This window comes from Pygocentrus nattereri, chromosome 17 (genome assembly GCF_015220715.1).
Source record: "Pygocentrus nattereri isolate fPygNat1 chromosome 17, fPygNat1.pri, whole genome shotgun sequence".
Classification (NCBI taxonomy): domain Eukaryota; kingdom Metazoa; phylum Chordata; class Actinopteri; order Characiformes; family Serrasalmidae; genus Pygocentrus; species Pygocentrus nattereri.
The window spans coordinates 26,896,017-26,923,932 of NC_051227.1; positions in this window are offsets into that span (position 1 = coordinate 26,896,017).

Below are 27,916 nucleotides of genomic sequence, written 5' to 3' on the forward strand. Positions count from 1 at the left end.
CTAACTCAGTAAATCTCAAAGAAAATCTCCAGTGTGAACGTCAGTCAGTTTTGTGATCATCTATAGCAGCTGTTCCTGCTTACACTATTAAGCATCTAAACCTTTTTATCCCTTATTTTAAAAGCTTTGCAAGTGTTACACATTAATTATTAAGTAGTATTACATAACTATTAATTAAGCATTAGTTGCTTAATTAGTCAGTTAAGTACTTAGTAATTAGTTAGTACTCTGTTAACTGATAGGTTAGTTTATCATTAGCTCAAAGCTTATTTACTCATTAACTGTGCAATACCTGCTACTTATTACACTGACAATGAACTGATAAGTGTTTTAACATAGAGAAGTAAGATGAGAACTAACTAGTACTTAAGCATTAGGCCCATTAATTCTGTCCATCAACCAATTTATTATATCATTTTGGCTCCATTGTGTAGCCTTGGGCATTACTGGTCACTTTTCTTTACCTTCATATCTTCAGCTGCTTCACTCTACAAAGACCTGTCTGCTCCAATTACTCCTATTGCTTATAACTAATTGGCATCTACTCTTTTGATAAGCTTTCGTTGACTATGAACTGGGTTAAACAGACTGTATATATTTATATCTGTCAAACTGAAAATTCAATATATTTCAATATAATTTTCATTTGCATAACAAGATCTGTATGATCTGCATTAGTTGCTTATTAATCCCGTAAAAAAGTGCATTCGGGTATTAATGAGTGTATTAGATGCTGTTTCCATCACACTGCTGCTGTGTTTTGTATTAATCAGGAACACATGGCGGTTACCTGAACCCTGGCCACAAAATTCTTGGCGCCACGTGGGTGGTGGAGGATTGACAACAACACCTCGTAGCGCTGCAAAACAACAGCAGAGCGTGCAGGTTTACGCGTGTATGTTCATGTGTGTTTGTGTTTGGGCCAGTGTTTCCTTCCTCAGTCCTGTTGCCCCACTCTGCTTTCTTCCATTCAGAAAGACAGAACACTCTGGACATGGAATAACAACATTGACCCATAACTCATACACTGTGCAACAACAGCGATATTTGCTGCTCTGTAAAGGATATAACTTTCACCACATGCTGTTCTCCTTCACGCAAGGATGTGTAAAGACCCAAACATGTTTTTTGCTGTTTTTCTTTTCAGTAGTAAGGTTCATTACTTGTATGAACTCTGAAAAGCTGCAGCTCTTTCATTTCACTCTATTACAAAAGTAATAATTTGGTGAAAAAGAAATTTACTGAAATTTTCTTATTTCCTTAAGAGTTAATGGAGTCAATCAGCCAAGACATGTTTGGTGAATAGAGTTTTTAGCTTTGCACAGTAATGGAAGCTTATTGGGGACAGTGGGGCTCAAACTAACATTAGGTAAAGTGTAACATGAATATTGCACTTCAATAGATGACATATTTTTGGTTATTTTCTTGTATCAACCTCATCTGGCTATTTGGACAGTAATCTGATAGATAGTGCTGGAGAGTGATTGTGCTATAAGAAGCTGAGTTGTGTGTATTAACAGCAGAATTCACACCTATACTCCTTTATTCACCTTCTTGATGTTAGGAGTTTGGCACCAACATATAAATATTCCACAGCAAGAGCTAGCCAGGCGAAAGTACAGCCTCCACATGGTAGAGTTAGTTTCAACAATGTTAGATCATGATAAACAGAGGCAAAGTCTGTCTTGCCACTTCTGGTCTTGGTTTTGACTCAGATTTAACCACTACAAAGTCTTGGTCTTGACTTGGACTTAATATGAGCACTAACCAAGCTAAAATCAGATTTTCTTTCATAAACATAAACTTCAAACCTCTCCTGTCAGCTCAGAAGAGTGGTGGGTGAGCACAAGTAGTGCTACAGAAGTAATAGTGATGTAGTATATTTCTGATTAAAACCCTCCCTGGTCTCCCTCACAAGCTTTTGTTCCAACAGCAATGATAAGTATGAACGAGTTCCCTTTAAATGAAGGACAGTCAATCTGCATTAGGAAAGATACAGCTTACTCTTGCTACAGAGCAAACAGTGAAGCATGTCTCTTCCTCCAAACTAGCTTACCTGACTCTCTGATCTCCTGAGGGCTGTTTACTTCCCTGTAGACTGCAGCAGTAGATAAGCACTCTGGGCATCATTACTAAGCTGAGATCACACTCAGAGACTCAGGTGAGAAAGACAGGAATAGCCTTTCACTCACCTGAGGAAGAGTCTTAGGAAAAGTGTGTATAAGACAAAGTGTGTTGAGACTGAAGACAAAATCTCGAGTTTGTCTCCTGAGCCGAGTAACTCACGTCAACTGTCTTCTATATATTCAATCATGCACTCTAAATGCACTATAAAGGTACCAGAAGGTTCACTAGAGTGTTGCCATAAAAGAACTACTTTTGGTTGCCTTCCCTCTATGTCTCACTTTTCCTAGTACCATATATCTAAGAACCCTTTAGGGACCTTTATTTTTAAGTCATTTTTAAGATTCTTTTATTGCAACACAAAAGCACTGGTGGCATTTGGATTTGGTAAGTTATAAATAATGACATGAAAGATATTCAGACAACGGGTGTGCCACTGGCTAGATGTTTTTGTGGGTGGTGGACATTCCCAAATGCATACAAGCCACTTCTGAGCTTGAACAACCCAAAACCCCAGCAGTGTTGGAGCTCTTCACACTTTTAAATCAGCACATCTGGCATCCATTATCATTCCCATTCAAGGGCAGTTTAATGCTTTTTCTTACCTACTTTCCCTCCTTAAACATCTTTAATTAACACATCTCATCCCCTTTATATTACACTGGTTAAAACGTGCCTAAATCACCACACACTCACCAAACTGTGTTGACAATACAAAGACATTGTTCAGAAATCACAGAAACAAGTCTATTTAAGAGCACAACCAGACATGGTTTTAAGCGAGTGAGTGATGATTTAGACACATACTTTATAGAGATGGCAGACTCTAATTGGTGATTATAAGCTTTGTTTACTTGTTCATGCTCCATTCCTGCCAAGTGGAGAAGAGCAAATCACCTCTTTTCTCTTTTTCTGTTTCTGGCAGCAGTGAAAATATTATCTTGATTTAGTATCTCAAAATAGTGACTTATTTTCAGAAAATACATACTTAGTCTGTCAATGCAATGACATAGTATCTCATAATAAATATTATTCTGAAATAATAATTTTCCTGTAGTGTAATAACTCATTATTTTGACATAGTATCTCAGAACTGTGACAAAATAAGTCATGATTTGGAGATACTAAATCAACATTCATCATTCATTTTGAGATATTAAGTCCATAGTTTATTGTCTTGAGATAGTAAGTCAATATTTTGAGAAATAATTCATAGTTTCAAGATTCTGAATTAATGTTTAGGTCCATAGTTTGAGTTGATATGTCATTACTTTGAGATAGCAAGTCAATATTTTGTATAAAATGTCATTATTTTAAGATACTAAATCAACATTGTGGCATACTTTTCTCTTGTACATAGTGCAAATTGACTTCTGTAGTTGTTAGCTAATGCCTTGTAGAACCAGTGCAAAACTGAAGAAGCAAATTTCAGTCACTAACCATGATGTAGCAAGACTTGAATTACACAAGAAAAATTGTGTACATTGGATGAATTTTGACAAACTGTTCCTTTAATGTTTTGTATGCTTGTAACTACGTGGCATTATGTTGTCACTGAGATGCAGTTGCACGCTGTGACTGAGTCTTGCTTTAATATTATGTTGATGTGTTACCCACCACATTTCAAATTCCATCAGCAGAATTGAATCTGTAATCAATAAATTGTTGCCTTTGAAATGCATGTATAGTTGAAACACTCAGCCTTAACTTATTTACTGATCTGTTAAATATTTTTGAAATTCAGACATTGCAGAAATTTAAAGATGTGTCCATTTGTGAATTCTAATATGCACCCTTGTAATAAATCAATTTTTTCCCATCTCAGTAGAATTAATCACGTATGTGCCTCCATATGCTCTGTAATGCTGATTATAACCATTTCACCTTTTAAAATGAACAATCTTTAATACCAAAGGCAGTTTTACAGCCTGTTTCATTGATTGCAGGCCATGTGAATGGGCAGGGTCATGGCAACAGGCTGTGCAGAAGGAGGCACTGGGCTGTAATTCGTAGCACAGACAGAGGCCTGGTGCCAGTGAATTAAGGAGCCCTAACGGCTGGAGATACTCTAATTTGCGCTGCCATGTGCAAAGGCATGCACCCCTCTCAGCCTGCTTCCCTGATTAGTTGGCTCAGCTTGGTAGAACAGCAACAGACTAGATCAAGACAGCGTACAAAGTGGGATTTGGATCAACAGGGCAACATGGCGAGGGATGAGAGTTATCTAATTAGCTTACAATTGTAAAGATTAGTGGGAATTTTATATAAAAATAGTCTCTAAACTCCAAGATCTTTAAGCTTTAAAAAGCTTCTTCAGCCTCACACATCTGGTAATGAAGATCCTTCCACTGTAAGGAACTAAAACTAGTTATTTAATGGAGCACCCCCAAGAACCCTTTATGTTTAAAAGTGTACATTTTTTAAAAAAGGTTCTTCACATTCATATCTCATTTAGAAAAGGGATTCCGCTGAAAAGCTCTTCAGGGAAGCAAAACGTTTATGGCATCACCCCAACAACCTTTTCTAGCAAAGACCTTTCTGGTTCCTAAATAATGTTTGGTTTCTACATGTGGTTCAGTGAAAAAAAACTTGAATTGGTATAGAACCTGTATACTATGAGGTTCTTTAAAAAGGTTCTTCTCACTCACACATCTCAACTAGAAAAATGATTCTATAAAGAAGCATCCATCATCCATTGAGAAAAGGAAATTAAAAGTGGTTCTTTTATAGCATCACTCCCAAAAACACGACACTTTTTTTTTTTACAAAAAAAGTGCATGTTATTGACCATTAACTGTAACTAAAGATTAAATGCTTGTCTAACAAATATGACCTTGTATTCAACCAATGTCAAAAAACCTGGCATTTGGCAAGTGTCCTGACAACAGGATACAATACATCATATCAGCATGCAGTCCAAACATCCATTCATACTGCTTTTATGACTCCCTGTTTATATTTGTGAATGAGGTCAGTGGGTTTGCATGTTAGCCATATATATAAAACACACTAGAAGCAACTCTCTACTACTCGATAACGGTCAATAATCCGCCACAGCTGGGAGCCTTTTCTGTTGTGCCAGCATAAGAAAAGGGAAGTTGATTTAGGTGGCGTGCGAGGAAATTGAGCAAAACAGCGGAGAACAGGAAATGACTTCAGAACAATCAAGGCAATTAATCACTGAGCTGTGGCCTTATTGAAATATTTTTTGTTGATCTGTTTCACGAAAACAAGAGGACAGTGTGTGGAAAAGTAGTTAATTAGATGCCAGTTAAATGTGACGAATGCATGTGCATGTGAAATGAAAGCAAACTGCAGGAAGAAAGCTATGTGTTATATATGTGTATCTTGTCTCAATACGCAGAGTAAGCACTGGATCAGTCAGACTGTGGTTGGGCATACAGCCATATTGCTACGGTGACAGATTCCCTTGAAAGCAAGCGAGACGAGCTCAGTAGACTGTGGTCTGCAGAGAAAGAAGAGCTCAGATGGGAGCAGACCCTCCAGTATTCACAGCACTAAGGCCTGAAAAGCTCCCCAACACTTCTACTGTAGATTTAAAAAAAAAGGATCAACTCCTTAAACCAAAAACTTATTCTTTAGTTACTAATCTTAAAGCTTATTATCCAGTAATTACTATGAATTGTGTGGTAACCACTATGTCATTTCTATGTAAGTTATGTAGTTATGAGGAGGAAGTCAAGACGCAGTGATTCCTGGAGAGGTTGAATTCAGTTCAGTGAGAAAAGAGAGACCTATGCTTTCATCATGAGCACTACATCCTGAAAATAGAAGATCCTGAATGGATGTAGGATTCTAGCTCTTTAAACTTTGAAGAGATTCTTCACAGTCAAACATCTCATTTTCAACAATGATTTTCAAAAAGACAATCCACTGAAAGGTTCTTTAAGGAACCATAGAGTGGATCTTCTATGATATCGCTCCAAACAACGGACAAAGAGTGTGAAGTATTCAAGTTTAGAGTAAAAATATAGAATAACACAACCTCCGTTCTAAAAAAAAAAAGAAAAGTTTTTTTGATCAATGTCATACAGGAAACACTTTTGGTTCCATAAAGAACCATGTTTGAAAAAAAGTGATTTGTGGCTGTGAAGAACTTTTAATAATTTAAAACCCACATAATGTAAAGGTTCTACATCAATTTCAGTTCTTCCTAAAACATTTGCAGAGTTTCTTTAAACTTTAAAACTGTTCTTCAGAATCACACATTTCATTTATAAACAGACGATCCCTTAAAAGTTTTTTTTAGGGAAACCAAGAGTGGTTCTACTGTAGCATCACACAAATAACCCTTTTTGATGCATTATTAAGAGTGTAAAGTATATAAGAACAATAATGTAATATAATAATATGACCTACACTCTTCATAAAAGGTGCCATAAATGGTTCTTTGAGCAATGCCATGAGAAATGAGATTTGGGAGTGTGAAGAACCTTTTAATAGTATAAAAACCTTCACATCATGTAAAGGCAGTATATCCATTTAAGGGCTCTTCTTGGAACATTTACATTGTTTGGAGGTTCTTTAAACTTTGAAAAAGGTTCTTCACACTCACACATTTCATGTACAAAAGAATTATCATATACCCTGAACCATATTTGGAAAGAGGGAACCAAGAACCAGAGTTCTGAAGATCTTTTAAATAGTTTAAACAACTCTGACATAATGTAAAGGTTCTATATCAATTAATGGGTTCTTCCTAGAACCTTTGCATTGTGTTGGAGGGTCTTTAAATTTTAAAAAGTTTCTTCACACTCGCACATTTATTAATAAATAACCAAAAATTATAAGATTCTCAAGAAAATCATCTTTAGGTTCTTTAGGGAACCTAAAGTGGTCCTTATGGCATCATAAGAAACAACCGTTGTGTACTTTTATTTTTAACATTATTTATTATTCATAACTTATTATTAGTTTCTATGATATTTTATATGTTTAATATGGACAGTTTCAGTTAATAAGCATGAAAGGATCTGCTCTAAAAGCGCTCCTTCATGCTTCTCTAATCCCTATACTGTCTTGTCTTCAGTGACAAAGAAGAGATATGGCAGCCTTTGGGTATTCCTGAGCCAAAGTTTCCATGGTGAGAGCTCTCCACAGTCAGGCCCACACGAGAGGAGGAGAGAAGACACGAGAGGAGAAGAGAGAAGAGGGAAAGACCTTCTGTCTTAATTAGCAAACAAGGGAGAGACATGCTTGATCATGAACCAGCGCCAAACAGTCCAAATCAAATAACTATAGCACAGATGAAAATGGAGTTAGTGTAGAGCTCTCAGTTGGCTTTTACTTTCCCTTTTAAGCATCTGTAAAAATGGTGACATTTTTACAGCACTTAAACCCATCTATCCATCCATCCATCCATGCAACCATTCATCTATCCATTCATCCATCCATGCATCCACCAGCCTCTCCCAGTGGTCATTGGGCAGGAGGTTACACACTGGACAGGTGCGCGTAAACCCATTACAGTTAAATATTAACTCAATCAATAACTCAATTAATCAGAGTAGCCTGTACTGTCAAACACAATAATTTCTTGATGATGGACAGATTTTAATTGGCCCCTGGCCTCTGTTTTACATAGTAATATAAGTGGCCCGCCAGCCAGTACATTGCAGTTCTTCCTTTCCCCTGATGGTGGCAGCTGACCAGACTTGCAGCTTCATTTAGTGAATGACATTTAATCAAAACTACAGACATAAAGTTTAAACTAAACACTGAAAACTACCCGTTTTCATGAGATGAGTAACTTATCACAGCAAATTTATTAGTTCAGTAAATATGAACCCTTTAAGGTCGAACAAAAATGTGGATGTGCTGTGTTTATTTGATATGTAAAGAATATTACCTAACAAAACCAAAAATGTATAGATTTTTTTAGTTTGCCTCACAAAATATATTTTTCAACAAGTAAACACTTGAATAGGAATGGGATTTATTCATTAGACATGCTGTATTGTTAATCTTAAAATTGTTTATTATAAGTGCGAATCGATCCAGACTGCTCTGAATGAACAATCCAACAATAAAAGAAGGCTTGTGCATCTTTTATACAGTGATAGGAAACATGGTAGCTCACAGAAATCTCAGATTCTATTTGTGATATTTTGAAAATGTAATATTTTGAATCATTTGCGAATAATATGTTGACTCTCAGGTATTTTAACACAGTATATTCTGGCCCTCTTTGAAAATAATTGGGACACCCCTGCCTTAAAATCTCAAGCTTATTATATGTATACTCTTAAAGAAGAGCGGACAAAAGGGTTCTTTGGAGCAACATAATAGAAGAATCACTTTTGATTGCCTAAAGAAATGATCTTATCACTGGATGGCTAGTAAGGGAACATTCTTCTAAATGAGGTATGTGAGTATGAAGACATTTTAAGCCATTAAAGTCTTTGGCTTATTACACCCTCATTTTACTTTTTATTCAGTTTATTATTCAGTAATTACATGCAAACATTATTCTTAAAGAGGAATTCCACCATTTCTTTTTATATGTCTATACAGTGGTTACAATATAAACATGAGTCACTCAGAGAGTTGAGATGTCTTATAGTTCACCGTGGAGAAAAAGAGAGAAACTCAGATTTCTTTACAGTGGTGGCAACAGGAACCAGGGGTCACAAATACAGACAAGTTATTTACTATGCAAAGCAACTAGTAAGCCAACACATGTCTTCTGAGTTGCTATATGCAGTGTTGATGATGATATAGTGCTAAATCTGAGCTCAGGTATCAGTGTTTTCGTAACCATTTCATGTAGTAACTTTGTGATGTATCTTTTAGAAGCATTACATTCTGAAGACGCTTGGTTCCTATCACCACCACGGCAGCAATCCTGACTCTGTACGTTTCTTTAGATTGAAGCATTTCACATCAAACCACTATAAGTGACAGTTTATGTCTTTATCAACTAATTATGCAGAAATTAAGAAAATTTGGTCTAATTCCTATTTATGTTACAGCAGTGTAGTGAGGAACAGAGGCCTGGGTGGGCCTTTTGAGAGGTCAAAGTAAACAAGATAAGTAAAGATTCTCAAACCTGTGATAACTCAGACAGACTGCTTTTAGTTTTCAGCATGTACTCGGTCTGAGATGTAGTCTGAAGGTCTGATTTTACAAAACTTTTTTTCCCTTCATGGGGAATGAGCACATTAGGAAAGAATGACACCAATTTTCATGACCAGAAATGACAAGATCTCAGCATAGCTCTGTGGATGTGGTTTAAGCCACATGAGACATATTCGGTTACCCCCTAATGTAAATTGAACATAATCACATACCATGTTGCTTTCTTTCTTTCTTTCTTTCTTTCTTTCTTTCTTTCTTTCTTTCTTTCTCTCTCTCTCTCTCTCTCTCTAACACAGAGCACTCTAAATAATGTTAAAAGGTGCTAGCGTAATTTGATGAGTCTGTTAAAGAAATGACAGCAAGACAGAGTGAGTGTGGAGGAAAAACAGCAAGAGAGAGAGAGAGAGAGAGAGAGAGAGAGAGAGAGAGGTACTCTGCTTCGCTAATGACTCCATTCCCCAGAGCCTAATCAAAGATTTGTACATCTAATTGCTGTCAAGTCGGCGCTTGCCACCTGCCAAGTCGTGCTGCACATGTGCTCTCCCCCTTTCTCCATGAGCCATTCCAGACCCATCCGTCATCACACAGACATCACAACCTGCCAGGCGATCTCCAGCCTTTATACTGTCCAGCCCCACACTGCATGAGCAAACTCACACACATATACATACAAGATCAGGACATGGGATCATACATATCGTTTCTCTCCAAAGAAAAAAATCATCATCATTTTTGACTCTATCATGAAATGACACAGTGTAAGGACAGCTGCTGTACTCAAATGGTACAGGAAAATAAAAAAAACCCAAAAAGGACCTTTTTCTCAATCTCTATCTACTTATCTAGCTTTTTCCCGTCTTTATCTGCTTATCTATCTAAACACTAAAGCTAAGGACCAAAGCTGGAGGGCAATGACCCACCTGAACAGAACAATCTGAAAATAGCGGCAAATAGTGAAAGTGCACACAACATTGGAAAATAGGGATTTGAAACTTGCAGGGACACTACAGCAAACAGAAAACTGTGCTGTTTTTCACATGTGCATTTTTGATTCTGGTCATGTGCCCATAGCCTGGCAGTGCTGGTCTTCTAAGGCAGGCAGGAACATTGGTAAAGCATGAGGGTTAGCTGACTTAGTGTTGTATTTTACAGTAGAATAAAATTTTTAACTCAACAAAGTTGAATGAAAAATAAAATAGAAAATTTGAATAAAGTTATCATTCTTAAAATGATCATAAAATTGTCATATATGCTTTTCACAGACATAGGGCTAATTCATTTCCCCATTCCCCATGCTACATAATCTGCTCAAAATATTACAGGTAATGGCAGAAGTGCAAAGCAATCACACTATCTACTTCATCTCTCAATGTTTCTGGTAGTTTATAAGCACTTTGTGAGTAAATTACAGAAATGAATGGAAGTTGACTGAAATTCAATCTCAATCATTGTGCTTGCTGTTGGAGTCACTTTAGCTGTCCCTGATGCTTAAAGCCATCAAAGCATTAATTCCCTTTTGTAGCCATGAAGGACTGTAATGAGACAAATGAACCTGCAGTTGAGCTAAAATGATGCTATTTATTAAAGGTGCACAGCGCGCAGACTAGTGAAAGCAGACAATTTGACCTCATGTGCCAAGTTCAATATAGACTGAAAAATTACAAGTATTGATATAACAGCATGATATTTGCAGCATGTTGTTGTTGTTGTTGGGACAAAACCTTGTATTTCCATTATCATTTTTAGAGATACAAGGTTTTGTTCTGATGTAGTTATAGTCATTCTTTAATCTAACTTGTCTTTATCCTTTACAATTGTTTAGGTTGTTTTTGTTACTGTATGTGTAAATGCATATGTAAATGACATCTACCAGTATTATTCTTTGTTCAAAAAGTAGTTTGAGCTGAAACACGACTTAGAAGTTCAGCATGTAGTTACACGGCTGTAGGCTAAAGAGATGGAATCGTTGGAAGAGATGGAAACATGTAATGGTTTTCATGACATCACAGAAACAGGGAACTCACAATGTATATGGACTGGATGGACTGGAGCACGAACAATACATACATACACTAAGAAGGTGAGAAAAAATTTGTTATCCATGATGTAGGTCATTTAAAAAATGAAGCATTAAAAATGAAACATTTACAAAGACTGGAACAAAATGGATGGATAACAAGCAGCATCAGCAAGAACCAGGCACAACCTGATGTGAAGTAACTTCAGTGCTACATTATGTACCACTGCCCATTACAAGCACAACAGCATACCAAAAAACCCATCATGCACTTATTATCACAGTAGTCCAAAATGACTGCGCTCAGAGTTCAGAGTGATGATTGAAGTATCTCATTTCCGTTTTTTTTCCTGTCGTCTTCTGGGACTGCTCTCTCTCTCTTTCTCTGGAGAGTGCTTCAGTTTTAATTAAAACAGTCTTTATGCTCCTGAGTTGTAAAAATGCAAACCCCTCATTAAATCCACAGCAGAAAAATGTCCAACTGAGCTTACATTGTGGCTTATGTTACTTCTGCAGCAGCGACAATGTGAAATGTAGTTAAAGTCTAAAAAGAAATACTACTACTACTATTACTACTACTACTACTACTACTACTAATAATAATAATAAAATATTGTATTGTAATTTTGTTGTTTTATTGTTCCTTTGTTTTCCATATAATTAATTAACAATAAACCTTAGAAGGTAAAAAGCCTGTAATTACCAGTAATTGTCATGACAGGTGACACAATGTTTGACGTCATAACAGCTTATGTCACATGATTATGACAAATTGTTGCTACGTGAACAATTATCATTCATCAATTATCATATTATGACATCAAACATCAACAATCACAAGTAACATTGCACTCGTATATTGCTGAACTAAATCTGTTGTGACAGTTTCTAACAACATGTTACATCTGCCATGACATGTTTGCTATAGTTATGTCAATGCTATGTAGCAGTGTTAATGAAAAGTCTTTATCACCACCTAAACCTAGACATTTCTACATTACATGGATTGCATATTTGTGAGTGTCTCTCTTTAATGTAAGAAAGTGAGGAAAAATGAAGTTGATGACTCCTGTGTCATTATGATATGCTAAGCATGGACAGGCCTTAAAATGAAATGGTAGGGAAAAAAAAGGTTCAACCAAAAAGCAGATCTCTATAAAAGTTCTGATCAATGATGCTGGCATTTTTGCAGCTATTTCAAGTTTGACCCGTCACAGCCGTCATTTATTTGTCAGTTTTGCTGTGGTGTGCATGGCAGTTAAATGCCACACATGCTGATGTTGGTTAACGATAGCGAGAAAAGGTGGGTTTTTGTCACACTCTAGTGCGATGGCAAATCCCTCATCAGTCTAAAATTAAAATAGATGTTGATGGCACTTAAAATCAGTGGAATTGTTTTGGGTAATATTTCCATGTCCTGCTTTTAATAAAGGCACAATGATCAGACAAATAGAATCAACAACACATCACACTCATCAGTCCCAAAACAGAATCAAATGTACAACAAATGTTGAAGATTTCAATACTGGTAAGATTTCTTGTGATTACCATGTGCAGAGAATGTTAATACAATTTTTAAATGTTGTTTTGACAGATCTGTAAGCTAACAAGGCCTTGCCAGGATTACAGTGCTTTTATTAACAATTAATGCACCAGATCACAAATCTGCTCAGTTTTAAAGTTCTAGTCACAGATTTAGCTAGACAGCTGTCTTGAGTGCTACCAGACAGGCTAATAGATTAGCCTGTTTTAAGACAAATCAAGTTTACTTTCAATAATTATAGTAAAAGTATAGTCAAGACAGCCTAAAACATACAGTACTGCAATCTTAAAAATGATGGTTCTTCAAAGGTTTTTTTAGTAAAAACAATGGCTCTATTCAGAACCATGTGTTCTCTATAGGGCTATTTCTTGCTTAAATGGTTCTTTGCATAGTGGAATGGATTGATGGAACATGTGTTATATATGGTTTTGTATATGCTTTTTGAAAATGGTTTGGAAAACCATTTCTGGTGCTATATGGAGTTTGTCATTGTACAATAGAAGAATCTTTTTTTATACAACACATTCTCCATCAATCCAAAGAACCATCACACCTTGCAAAGGACTATTTAAGCATGAAAAGGATTTACATAGAGCACATGGTTCCATTGCCTTTATTAAAGAACCCTTGAAGAACCAGACATCAGAGACCACCCTTCATTTACTTAATGTCCTATCAAATCCTCAAAATTAAATCTAATATTTAAAGTGTTCCATATTTTGTTTTCCACTCTTTAACTTCATAACTGCTTCGATTCTGCTTAAGAGACTCTGATGGTGATGTTTTACTCATGTACCAAGTCTTATAGCTGTAAGGGGTCCCATTTCAAGGGGACCTGTTTTTAATTGTTTTCCTTCTTTCTTTCTTTTTTTTTCTTTCTACTTACCTACCTACCTTCAACGGTCATTTTTGTTGCTATGTTAAGCAATGTTTTCTGAAACAGACTGAGTTTGTCATATACTTCACCACAGATAAAAATCCAATATTAGTCACCATCATGGATACACAGATGCACACTTCTCTATCCATACAATAATACTCAAACATTCCCAGAAAGTAACTTACAAACTCCCCATCGCAGTCAGTCATCTCTGGCAAAAATGCTGACAGGAAATTAGCCATTACAAGGGAACCTCCAACTGACTTGAGCAATAATGAGCTAATCAGTGAATAATGCCACAGATGCCACACATTATCCACACCTTACACTAACTGGATGAGTTGAAGTCAGACAGACTCTGTTAATTACATTGTTTGAGAGTCTTGCTAAATCTGTTCTACATAAAAACAGGCCTGACTGGTACCAGTGGGAGTTGGGTTTACTGTGCAAAGACAAGCCTGAACAGGATTCAGTGCTTCAGTTGGGATTTACAGAGAACTGGTAGACCTCTGTGTGCTCAAGTTAGCGAAACAGGTAGGTGACTCACAGGATGACACCATACCCACTGCTTCTGTTTTTTTTGCCCTGGGTTTCTTTTCTCTTTTATTTAATGGACAAATTCTGTGTGATTGGTTAAATTCTGCATTGTCAAGTGTGCCTGAAAAGAGCCCGAATGGCAGATGTGGAGAAAACAATGACCGAAGCAAGGGCAGTGATCCTCTAAGCACACCGAGTCCTTGACGCAGGCCTAGTTCATGTCTACACCTACACAAAATGGGCCAAGTATCACTTTTATACCAGACATGAGGAGTTTCTGAGAGTTTCTTGAGGGTACTACAGCTATGACTAATCTAATTCCTTTAATAGTTAATTTTATAGATAGACCACTGCAAACAGTGATGTTCAGCTAAAGTAAATGGGTGCCCAACCCTTTCCGGGTGGTCCACCACCCTGAAAAGTTTAGCTTCAACACGCCTGGCTATGACATTCACATTCAAAATAGTTGTTCAGAAGGCCCTCATTAACTGGGTCAGGTGTTTTAAATTAGAGCTGGAGCTAAAATCTGCAGGGTGGTGGACCACCAGGAAAGGGTTGGGCACCCATTTACTTTAGCTGAACATCACTAACTGTTTTCAATCATCCAATTAGACTTCTGAGATCTCATCTGCTGTCACGATATGTGAGGATATTTAGGACTGGTTGCATAATCGTTAATCACAACTCATGCCTATGTGAATTGGATAGGTGGAAAGAATAGAATCTTTCCACTGTGAGAAGACAGCTCAAAATGAAGGGTCTGAAAGGATTTGGAGCTGTCAAAGAAGCATTTATGCAAAAAAAAAGCCAAAAAAGAAGACCAGTTTCAAATCATACAAAAATGCTTCTGGTGTGCACAGAACCATGGGAGGACCACCCCAGAGTCCAGACCTCAACATTATTGAACATGCTTGGGAGCAGTTGCATCGTGAGACGCAGTAAATGCAACCAATTTCTATGGAACTATGGAGGTGTGGAAAAATATCTTTGCAGTTTCCTTTGGAAAACTGAAAGCAAATCACCTGAAAAGAAATGCAGCTGTAATAAAGGGAAAGAGAGGACACACTAAATAGTAAAGAAAGTCTGTATTATATTTAGTTGTTGAAGTTTCTGTCTAATTTCTGTGAAATATGTCTTTTGCATTTGTTTCAGATGCTGAAAATGAATAGATTCTTGTTAGTGGCTGTTTTGACTGGAAATTAATTCAATGACTCTGCATCTGACAGTTCAGCTCAGCAATAGACTAGTGAGATGTACATCGAGGGTTAAGATTACGATTTATGTTCTGCATTAGAAACTGTTTTCTGACTGAATTTAAATGTTAAAATGTTAAGTTGTTTAGGCCGATGGGTTAAGGTAATGCTTAGTTTGATATTAAACTTTAGCTCCGTGGTGTCCATCCCTGGTTCTGTGCACACCAGAAGCATTTTTGTATGATTTGAAATTTGTCCTCTTTTTTTTCTCATAAATGCTTCTTTGACAGCTCCATATCCTTTCAGACCCTTCATTTTGAGCTGTCTTCCCACAGTGGAAAGATTCTATATTTTCCAGCTATCCAATTCACATAGGCATGAGTCGTGATAACGATTATGCAACCAGTCCTAAATATCCTCACATATCGTGACAGCAGATGAGATCTCAGAAGTCTAATTGGATGACTCATATATTTGGATAGCCATCAGATGAACAGTTTCTATAACGACCAGCAAAAGACCTTCTCTATTGCGCTCTTGCACTGCCATTAATGGCTATAATATTATTCATATTTTTGGGTCCATCACCTCAGAATGCATACCTCATGTTGTCAGTGAAATATACTTAGTTTAAATGTCTTACACCTTATGACTGCTCAGTGCACAGCCCACTGATATGCTATGAAAGTGCAGATTTAGAGGCACATTGAACCTGAGTTGTGCCATGTGCGGTACAGCATATAGCTATTACTAAAAGGTTATTCTGCTTTCCAAGTGGCACTAGATGTCTAAGATTTTGTTTATAGCTAACCATTTTACCACTTTACGTCTATCCTGTAAACATTAGGAACTGAATATGACACAGTTGAGTGAAAGCCAAAAATACATCAAAATGATGCTAAATCTCCTGACAATTATCAGTATACTGTGTATCATTAGGATTTAGAGGTTGTTATAGCTGAAAAAGATGAATCTCTCCATTGGCACCATAGAGACATTAATAGCTTTGTTGGACAGAAAGCTCTCTAGAAGGCAATCTGCCAACAATACAAGGAACTGTAATCTGACAATGGTCCAGTAGTTTCATAAGATCCAGACACTGGATGAGGGAACATTATATAGTACATGATTCCCTCATTATGGAAAATGGAAAAGACCTGTTTACTAATTTCACCGAGGCCTTTTCACGCATTACCATTATCTAATTTCCTATTATGATCTCCCCTTATTAGCTTGAGGCAGCTCACTAGTACTATTACTGTTATTTCCTCACAGATTTTTAAAACCAGATCCAGAGCCTTGTTGGCAGCCAACATCTTGCAAAAGTGAGTGGATACCATTCAGAGTTGAATGACGGGAAATGACCTTAAGAGTTTGGCCCGGGCACTAGAGTAACTTGAAACAATATGAGGCATTTTTTTGCTTGTGAAAGCCTTTGTTATTCCTCGCAGTCACTCGAGCTCTCGCGTGTTTATTTTTGAACCTGTTTTTTAAGGGGCCGCTGCTTAAATTGTGAAGTGCAGTCCAATTGAATGAAAAACGTAGTCTATAAAACGCCCACAGAGGAGGGAAAACAAGCCCCCCGTTGGAATGATGGAGAAATGTAACCTTAGTGTTGAGACAGCTGCTCTCCTGACTTCGACTCACGACAGGCTGTCTGACTCATCTTCTGAGTCAGGACTTGGACCTCAATGGTATCCCATATATGATTCACTGACCACCATTCAGTTAGCTGTGCATGTATGTCCTAGGACACATAGCTAAAAAAGCAAAATGGAGTCATCTGGTGTATGAGATGGTTTTCCTGAACTGACCAAACATCTGTACTTCAGTAGTGATAAAAATTTACAAGACTAAGCTAGATCTTATTCAAGAGCTATAAACTCTTTCTCTTCATAATGAGTTATTAAGTATTGAGGGAGGTAAGCTTGCAGAAAGTGTCAACAATTAAGAAATGATGCACACACCTATTGAATTTCCAGTCAAAATGACCACTCAGTTATGCATGAGATTTTTCTGAACATAGTGGGTATATGATAATTCACTAAAGAAAGTTAAAGGAAAATAAGTGAAAAAAACAGTTTCCAATACTGGAGCTCAAAAAATATTACAACCCCTTTTCCAGAAACAAAAATTGGGGTGCTGTGCAGAATGTAAATAAAAATAGAATTCAATCATATGCAAATCAACAATAAAATTAACAAAAAAAGGAAAATACTACAAAGACAACAATTCAAGTGTTGAAACTGTAAATTGTATTATTTTTTTGAAAAATATATGCCAATTTTGAATTTGACTGAATACAAATTCTCGGTTTCAACATTTAATATGTTATCCTTGTACTATTTTCAATGAAATATAGGGTGTAAATGATTTGCACATTATTACATTTTGTTTTATTTACATCTTGCACAGTATCCCAACTTCTTTGGAAATGGCGTTGTAAAAGATAGAGAAAAACTGGAATCCCTAACAACCACGCGAGACCTGGTAGACCACCAAAACTATCAGATAAACAGTGCTTAAAGCTTTCATCTCTGAGAGAGAGGAGAAAATCAAGCTCCACTACTACTTCAGATCAGAAAAAAAGCGTTTCTGTCCAGCCTTCCACTGTGAGAAGATAACTCAGCGCAATGGGTCTGAAAGGATACGTAGCTATTAAGAAACTTTTGTTAATAAAAAGAAATAACTTGCATCGTGAAAAGCAGAAAACACAATCAACTTAAAAGACTAAACTTTGGAGCTGTGGAAAAATATCCCTGTAGATTATCTCTGAAAACTTTGAAAGCCATTGAAAAGAATGGAAGCTGTGACAAAGGCAAAGGGTAGACACACTCCATACTAATAAACTGGTACCGCATTTAGTTGTTGAGACTTGTGTATAATTTTATCTCAAATGTTAAATATATGTCTTCAGTTTGTTTTTTTTTTCTTAAAAAGCATAATTTGTACTTAATGGCTGTTTTGACTGGAAATCAAATAAATGAAGGGTGGTCTCTGACTTTTGCACAGCACTGTAGAACATCTTTACTAATTATGGGTATTGTAAACTTAATCAGGAGGTCATACCTCCCCAAGGTCCTCTGTAATTCTCACTGAGACTGATCATATAACTATATGTGGTTTCATATAACTAGTGTTACACTATTACAGTGGGCTTGCTTTCCCACCAGCTTTTATACAGAAACACCACCAACGATATTTCTATATCACTGAAGAATATTACCATATTCAGGTAAACAGCAACTCACTAAAGCAACCTCTGCATAACACTATCTGGAACTCATGAAGGACAATCTTCATGTCATATGTTTTGTTCAAAACTTCAAGTCTGGAGGACTTTCCTCAGGTTTTTTAAATTATTATTTCAAAGTCACTTACTGTACAAACCTAACTCAGTGAATCATTATCTAGACAGCCCAGTTAGCAAGGGGAGAAAAAGTTCATGTTTCACTTTCAATTAACAATAATGAGCTCTGTGCTCTGTGGAGAGCTGTGCGACCCTCTGTGACACTACCAAAAGTTTGTTTGTCTTTCTGTCTTTCTTGAAATTCTGACAAATTTTCCAGAAACGGTCAGGACCTACAAAACATCAAATGAAATTTTGTTGAATAACTCAGTTTCTGGCGTTGCATAATTCATTGTTGTTACAGTTGTGCTCTGCAATGTACCGATAAGACTGTAATGTGGACAGTTTCACCAAAGGACGTTCTGATATTTTTCAGACTCTCTGCATAATGAACATAATGAAATTGTGGCATATGGCTCAACATGAACACATGGAAGGGAATATTATGATGTGTGATGACACAAATATGTATTAACCTTTGCCAAAATTCAATCACCAAGCAAGCACTGCACTGTTATCTCTTTTAAACATCGCTCCTGCATATAAGCAGCCTCTTGGCTAAGTGAAGGGCCACAGTGATGTTCTCCCTAGTCATCATTAGATGGGTGGCTCTCTCAACTGGTTTGGTCTGGATCTCCTCATCAGGATGGATTTAACTGCATGTGAGAGAGAGGAGAGAGGCAAAGAAAGAGAATCCTTACATGCATTCAGTAACCAAGGTCACTTCCAAGGGCATAGGAGTGAGCTGGAAGCTGGCTAATTGGAAGCTGACTTCAGCCACATTGTTCTCTGTGGATAAATGAAGCTGATATGTTAAAACTTTACTGCCCTTTCTCACATGTACAACTCAGTACATGTACAAATTACAGAAACACGTTTGATTTAACAAAAGATAAAAGAAGGCCCAGCGCCACCCAACATACAATTCAGATTTGCTGGCTAAACCCTCAGTATTGTGCTCCATGCAGTATTGTAATGATCTTATTTTCGCCCCCAATGTGTCATTTTTGCGTGGGACAAATGCAGGTGTTTCCAATATACCTTCTAACCTTAAGAAGTCACAGCTGGCAAAAACTAAAGCATTGTATAATTTTAAATTAAACAGGAATTTCACTGATTTTTCAAAAATAAATAAATTCATTGATAACACAGGCAGTGATGTACACTTTACTTATCACACTGTGCCATAGACAGATTTCCTATAAACATTTCTTTTGCTCAAGGCCTTTTGAGTGCAAAACAAACAAAAAGAATGAGCCCCACATTCATCTTTACAATTTAGTGACTCAATTTCTCAGTGATCATCAACCTCACCCATGACCAAACCCCAGCATTTCAAATGTGAAGGCCTTAGTGTACTTAGTGCACTTGAGAAGCAATGAAAAGAAATTATGTAACCAAGGCTACTCAGAGCACAGGGAAAAAAAAATTTCCAAGAACCTACTTTTAAATAATGAAGAGAGCTGCCAGAGCTACAGATGTTGGAACCAGAGGCTTCTTCAGGTCAAGCTAGCTACCATTCTTTAATTAATAGTTTTTCAAACAATGGCTATGTTTACATGTGAAGGTTTCCGCCAATCCGATCGAATATATGCCGACTACAAATTAAGACTGAGGTTTATATGCTTGCTTATATACTTGTAAAGTGCCCAGGAAAGCTTATGGAAAATTCAATTTTCCTATTTTTTTTTTAATAAAAGGCATTGATGTTGCATAAATTCACTGCTGAACTTTCAAAACATAATGTTCATTCCCCAGACTATGCAGTATCATGTTTTAACAAAATAAAAGCCACAATTATTTGTAAATAAAGTATGGAAATGTGCTGTTTGTTATTCATCCAGTGTATATTTATATCAAATTCAATCATTTTAAACTGATCACAACAAATTCTGAAGTAATTTTCCTATGAATACTAATTTTTCCTTCTCCTTCTTTTGGGCATAAACTGAGCAGGGTTCATAGTGTCAACAGTTAATAGGAGCAAACTCTGTAAAAAATGGCTTAAAAAAATACTTCATCTGGCAACAAGCAATTGAGCTAGTTTCATTCAAATTACTTATTTAGGTTGAAAAACCTAGTTAATTTATTTCTTACTACATGATGTAAACTGTTTAGAGTTGGAAGTGGAAGTGAGGGCAGCTTTAAAAAGGATGAAGAATGGCAAGGCAGTTGGTCCAGATGACATACCTGTGGAGGTATGGAGATGTTTAGGAGAGAAGGCAGTGGAGTTTTTAACCAGGTGGTTTAACAAAATCCTGGAGAGTGAGAGGATGCCTGATGAGTGGGGAAGCAGTGTACTGGTCCCCATTTTTAAGAACAAGGGTGATGTGCAGAGCTGCAGTAACTACAGAGGTATAAAGTTGATGAGCCCCATCATGAAGGTATGGGAAAGAGTTGTTGAAGCAAAACTAAGGCGAGAGGTTCAGATCAGTGAGCAGCAGTTTGGTTTCATGCCCAGAAAGAGTACCACAGATGCAATTTTTGCATTGAGAGTGTTGGTAGAGAAGTACAGAGAAGGTCAGAAGGAGCTACATTGTGTCTTTGTGGATCTAGAGAAGGCATATGATAGGATGCCAAGAGAGGAACTGTGGTACTGTATGAGGAAGTCAGGTGTAGCTGAAAAGTATTAGGGTGGTGCAGGACATGTATGAGGATAGTGAGACAGTGGTGAGGTGTGCAGTTGGAGTGACAAATGGTTCCAAGGTGAAGGTAGGGTTACATCAGGGATCAGCTTTGAACCCCTTCTTGTTTGCAATGGTGATGGACAGGTTGACAGATGAGGTCTGGCAGGAGGCTCCATGGACCATGATGTTTGCAGATGACATTGTAATCTGTGGTGAGAGTAGAGAGCAGATGGAAGAGAATCTGGAGAGGTGGAGGTTTGTACTGGAGAGTAGAGGAATGAAGGTCAGTAGAGACAAGACGGAATACATGTGTGTGAATGAGAGGGAGGCATGCGGAAAGGTGAAGATGCAAGGAGTAGAGGTCATAAAGGTAGATGACTTCAAATATCTTGGGTCAACCATCCAGAGCAATGGACAGTGCAAAAAAAGGTGTCAGGACTGATGTGTGACAGAAGGATAGCAGCAAGAGTGAAAGGGAAGGTTTACAAGACAGTAGTGTGTCCTGCTATGATGTATGGTTTGGAGACTGTGGCTCTGTCTAAAAGACAGGAGGCTGAGCTGGAGGTGGCAGAGATGAAGATGCTGAGATTTTCATTGGGAGTGACAAGGATGGACAAGATTAGAAATGAGCAAATCAGAGGGACAGTGAAGGTGGAGCAGTTTGGAGATAAAGCCAGAGAGGCCAGGTTGAGATGGTTTGGACATGTGTTGAGGAGGAATAGTGGATATATTGGTCAAAGAACGTTGGAGATGAAGCTGCTGGGTAGAAGGAGAAGAGATAGACCTCAGAGAAGGTTTATGGATGTAGTGAAGGTGGACATGGAGATGGTTGGTGTAAAAGTAGAGGAGGCAGTGGATAGGGTAAGATGGAGGCACATGATCCGCTGTGGCGACCCCTAAAGGGAGCAGCCAAAAGAAGAAGAAGAAGAAGAAGAAGAAGAAGAAGAATTAAAATGTACCAATTATTTGTGACTTCCACCAGCATGCTATTTCTTCAAATTTCATGCTGACAAACCTTTTCCAGTTTTTCTTTTTACTTCTGCATACCGCTGCTGTTGTGAAAAAAAACCACATCTCCAAAATGGTAACTTTACACACTTTTAAAATTTACTTAATTAGTGCTGAAAACAAAATTGCACAAAAATCATCAATGGAAATCAAATTTATTAACCAATGGAGGCCTGGATTTGGAGTCACACACAAAATTAAAGTGGAAAAACACACTACAGGCTGATCCAACTTTGATGTAATGTCCTTAAAACAAGTCAAAATGAGGCTCAGTATTGTGTGTGGCCTCCACGTGCCTGTATGACCTCCCTACAATGCTTGGGCATGCTCCTGATGAGGTGGTGGATGGTCTCCTGAGGGATCTCCTCCCAGACCTGGACTAAAGCATCTGCCAACCCCTGGACAGTTTGTGGTGCAACGTGACGTTGGTGGATGGAGGGAGACATGATGTCCCAGATGTTCTCAATCGGATTCAGGTCTGGGGAACAGGCGGGCCAGTCCATAGCTTCAATGCCTTCATCTTGCAGGAACTGCTGACACACTCCAGCCACATGAGGTCTAGCATTGTCCTGCATTAGGAGGAACCCAGGGCCAACCGCACCAGCATGTGGTCTCACAAGGGGTCTGAGGATCTCATCTTGGTACCTAATGGGAGTCAGGCTACCTCTGGCAAGCACATAGAGGGCTGTGTGGCCCTCCAAAGAAATGCCACCCCACACCATTACTGACCCACTGCCAAACCGGTCATGCTGAAGGATGTTGCAGGCAGCAGATCGCTCTCCACGGCGACTCTGTCACATCTGTCACATGTGCTCAGTGTGAACCTGCTTTCATCTGTGAAGAGCACAGGGCGCCAGTGGTGAATTTGCCAATCCTGGTGTTCTCTGGCAAATGCCAAGTGTCCAGCACGGTGTTGGGCTGTGAGCACAACCCCCATCTGTGGACGTTGGGCCCTCATACCTTCCTTATGCAGTCGGTTTCTAACCGTTTGTGGAGACACATGCACATTTGTGGCCTGCTGGAGGTCATTTTGCAGGGCTCTGGCAGTGCTCCTCCTGTTCCTCCTTGCACAAAGGCGGAGGTAGCGGTCCTGCTGCTGGGTTGTTGCCCTCCTACGGCCTCCTCCACGTCTCCTGGTGTACTGGCCTGTCTCCTGGTAGCTCCTCCAGCCTCTGGACACTACGCTGACAGACACAGCAAACCTTCTTGCCACAGCTCGCTGTGATGTGCCATCCTGGAAGAGCTGCACTACCTGAGCCACTTGTGTGGGTTGTAGAGTCCATCTCATGCTACCATGAGTGTGAAAGCACCAACAACATTCAAAAGTGACCAAAACATCAGCCAGAAAGCAGAAAGGTACTGAGAAGTGGTCTGTGGTCCCCACCTGCAGAACCACTCCTTTATTGAGTGTGTCTTGCTAATTGCCAATAATTTCCACCTGTTGTCTATTCCATTTGCACAACAGCTGTGAAATTGATTGTCAGTCAGTGATGTTTCCTAAGTGGACAGTTTGATTTCACAGAAGTTTGATTTACTTGGAGTTATATTGTGTTCTTTAAGTGTTCCCTTTATTTTTTTGAGCAGTGTATATATATATATATAATTAAAAAAAAAAATATATATATATATATATATTTATTTAATTATAATTATATAGTAATTAATTATATAGTAACAAGTTATTGAACTACTTTGACTGAAAGTTCAAGACCAAGATTCAAAGTATTTATTTAGGTTGAACAAATCAGTTAATTTACTTGTTACCACATGAAGTAGTTTTTAGGTTGAACTGACAAACCACACGCACACACACACTCACACACACACACACACACACACACACACACACACACACACACACACACACACACACACATTATCTAAGCTGCTTATCCTTCTTGGTTGCGGGGGAGCTGGAGCCTATTCCAGTGATTCTTAACTTCTAATAGAAGTTTATTGGAAAAGTAACTTTGGAGAACTTTTACTGGTGTGTTTATCATGAACTTTTATCACAATGTAAGATACAAGGTTTTGTTCCAACACCGACAATATGTAAGAAGTACAGCAGGGTTGCACTGATTACACTGACTGGTGGTAGAAATTCTTTCACTTCACTTGCAATGTGTCATACACGGATTCAGTTAAACCTTATAATTATCCAACATGACTGGACTGAGGGTCAGGCAGGTTTCTTCTCTTAACAGATGTTAATGTAACATTAACATCTTAATGTAACATAAGATCTTAATGTAAAATGTCTATTTATTTGTGTTTGTATTTCTATTTTAACATATTGGAAAAAGTTCAATATAAATTAGGAAATGTGCCATAACTTTTGGACAGGGCACAATTTACGTTCTTTTTTTTTATGTTACATTCTGCAAATAAACAGTGATGATGCATTACATTAGCCATTATTCCCAATTACCACAGTGTAACTGATCAAACAGCACTTTGACGTACATTTGTTAGACTAATGTAACTGATGTAAACAAGCAAACAGAACAGTTCTACTTCAGCACTCATACACTCTCACATAGGCCACTGGCCTGACTTTCTTCTGCGTGGTCTTCCATATTTCTAGCTGAGTTTGTTCTGCTGCAGTGTGTGTACAAGAACAGGGTAGCTCAGAGCAGTTCTTCTTCACGTGGGCCAAAGGGTGAGAGGGTATTAGGGGAGAGGTGAGCAACAACTGTTGCCCCGGGTTACTAAGTAACCAGGACGATTGCCTCCCTCTTAGAGGCCTCTCAGACTACCCTCCAGCTCCACATCCACCAGCCTCCACGCAGTGCTGAGTCTGCTACATGAAAGTACATTTAATTATGGCATAAGCGAACAGATTATTAAGAAACCCGTAATCTCCACTACATAAAGTGCTCTTCACTGCATGCGTTTTAATCTTGGCAAATGTACTGTTTAATCACAGACTATCAGCTCTTCAACCAACTCAAATTTTAGATAAAAAACGGACAATAAAATTTCCATTAACTTCAGAATGACAATATACATTAAAACATTTAAGAATATGGACTGTTCAGAAGATTCTCCCTCTTTAGACACTGTACTGTCAGAGAGAGAGGCTGGCATTGTTATTATTAGGTACAATACTGTGGAAAAGTCAGAGACCAGTTTTCATTTCATTTCATTTAAGTCAAAACAGGTATTAAGCTAAAATAAGTTATTAATTTATTAAAAGTTATTTATTGTTAAGGGGGGATTTCTGGGTAAATTAAATATAAGATAATGCACTTGAATTAAGAAGGGGGAAGAATTAAGAAAGGAAAAAAGGAAGAAAAATAGGAGCTTCCAAAACTGCAGTTTCATAAAACGATGAAAAGATGCAGAGATGATGGGACTCCTAACAACCACGCAAGACCTGGCAGACCACCAAAACTATCAGCATCAGATATACACTATTTAAAGGCTTCGGGAAAAAAGTTGCAAATTAAACAAAAAAGCTACTGCTGAATAACCACATTAGAGTCCAGACCTCAATGAATGTGTTTGGGATTACTTGGAAAAAATACATCTAAGAGTGAATTTTGGAGGTGTGGCAAAATACATCTGCAGATTTCTTTGAAAAAAATGAAAACAAACCTCCTGGAAAGAACAGAAGCCGTAATATAGCCGGGCAAATAGTGGACACATTATGAGTTCAGGCTTTTGTGTAGTTTTCAGATAAGTAAGTATGTCTGCTTTTTCCTGATATTGATACTATTTCCTTCATAAACAGATGCATAGCTTGACCTCTATGCATTTCTTGAATGCAGATACACAAGAAACTTTGCCATGATTGATAATAATGCATGGAAGAAAATACTGTGCAGTGAGTGCTACCCAGTGACCCATTATCCAAGTTCACCATGTCTGCTGACAATAACAATACACATTATGGAGATACAGCTGTATTTTCTCAAAAAATTAAATTAGTTAAATACTATTCAAATGTCAAAAAGGTTATTGTTGCTGTCATGAGAAAACCTAGTATTGATGGCATGGTAATTTTAAAAGAAAAAAAGGTTCTCTACTTGTAAGGTGAATGGGTTTGCTTTTCAAAATATTTGTAGGTACATTCACCATAATATTCACACAAGGGGCATTTTAAATGGAGCAGAAAAATTGAACTCTTACAGAGTAAGAGTGTTGCAAGGTTTTCTCTTTTTTAGTGGAGGTAAATGCGAATAAATGTGCCAAAAAGGGCTCTCTGGAGTGATGCAGAAATGAGGAAGAACTGCTTTTAGTTTCACAAGCAACCTTTCAGTAAAGGTTAAAGCACCATTTTCATAAATGACATGAAAATGGGAAGAACCAATAAAGATGTAGTGTAGGTTAAATAAGTTCTTCTCACTCACTCATTCGACTAAAAGATTCTCTGGGTAACCAAAAGTGGTTCTTGACTCCAAAGAACCCTTTTGTTTTTAAGCATACAGTGTTAACACGATTTACTTAATGTAACACTGGGCTCAGTATTAAGATGCTAGATGTGTTTTTTCGCGCTCTCTCTATGTGGAAGTCATGTGGAAGTGTAATAATAAACAGCTCATGTGCCAAACCACCCTCAGATCACTATGTGCAGGCTATCAGAAGTTTTGTATATTGACCTTGAGTGCCTGAGAGCCACCAAAACAAACTGAGCAGGACTCCTCAATATGACCCTGAGACGTACCACAACTGGCCACAACAAGAGCTCACCACCATGCACCCTCTGTATGTGTAGAGCTATGTAGATACACGGGACCACTTTCTCAATCTGAAGCTATGAGGCAGGGGAACTCAGTCTTAGTCCTTGAGATCTAAAACTCTGGAGACCTTGGCTTCAACATGTTAGTCTCTAATATTCAGATGCCAACTTAAGCCTTCATTAACTGTATTATGTGTGTTTGATTAGGGGTGGAGCCAAGTGTCTAGTTTTCCACATAATTGGAGCTCGGCAGCTTGCGGGACAATTTCATGATGTTTGGATCAAATGCTCCAAAAATGCTTTGAATAAAATCTCCTTATATTAACTTAAACCAAAAGTAAAGAAAGTTTTTGCCCTCTTCTGAAAACTTACCATTTGGAGATATTATTAATCAGAATTAGAATCAGAATAATTGGGGCAGGTAAGTTGACACACAATGAATTTGGTGCCTGTCTAGTATTTTATGCAATAAACAGATAATGTATATATATATATATATATATATATATATATATATATATATATTGTACAGACAACACACAACATACACAATATACACAGTAACAGAGGTGGACAGTAATTAAGTCAATGTAATTTGTTACTGTACTAAAGAAGTTTTTTGTGTATCTTTTCTGCAGTATTTCCATTTTGGGTGACTTTTTACTTTTCACGCCACTAGTCAAATAAGTCTAATAACAAGTCAAATAACTTTTCACTACACTACATTATGCAAAATCTGTTGTTCCTTTTGGCTTATGTGTGTATAAAAATATAACACATCAAAAAGAAAGGAGCGTGAAGCAAGAACACCAATCAGGGCACAGCGTGCTCTTCATTTTGAGTTTGTTTTCACCTGTTG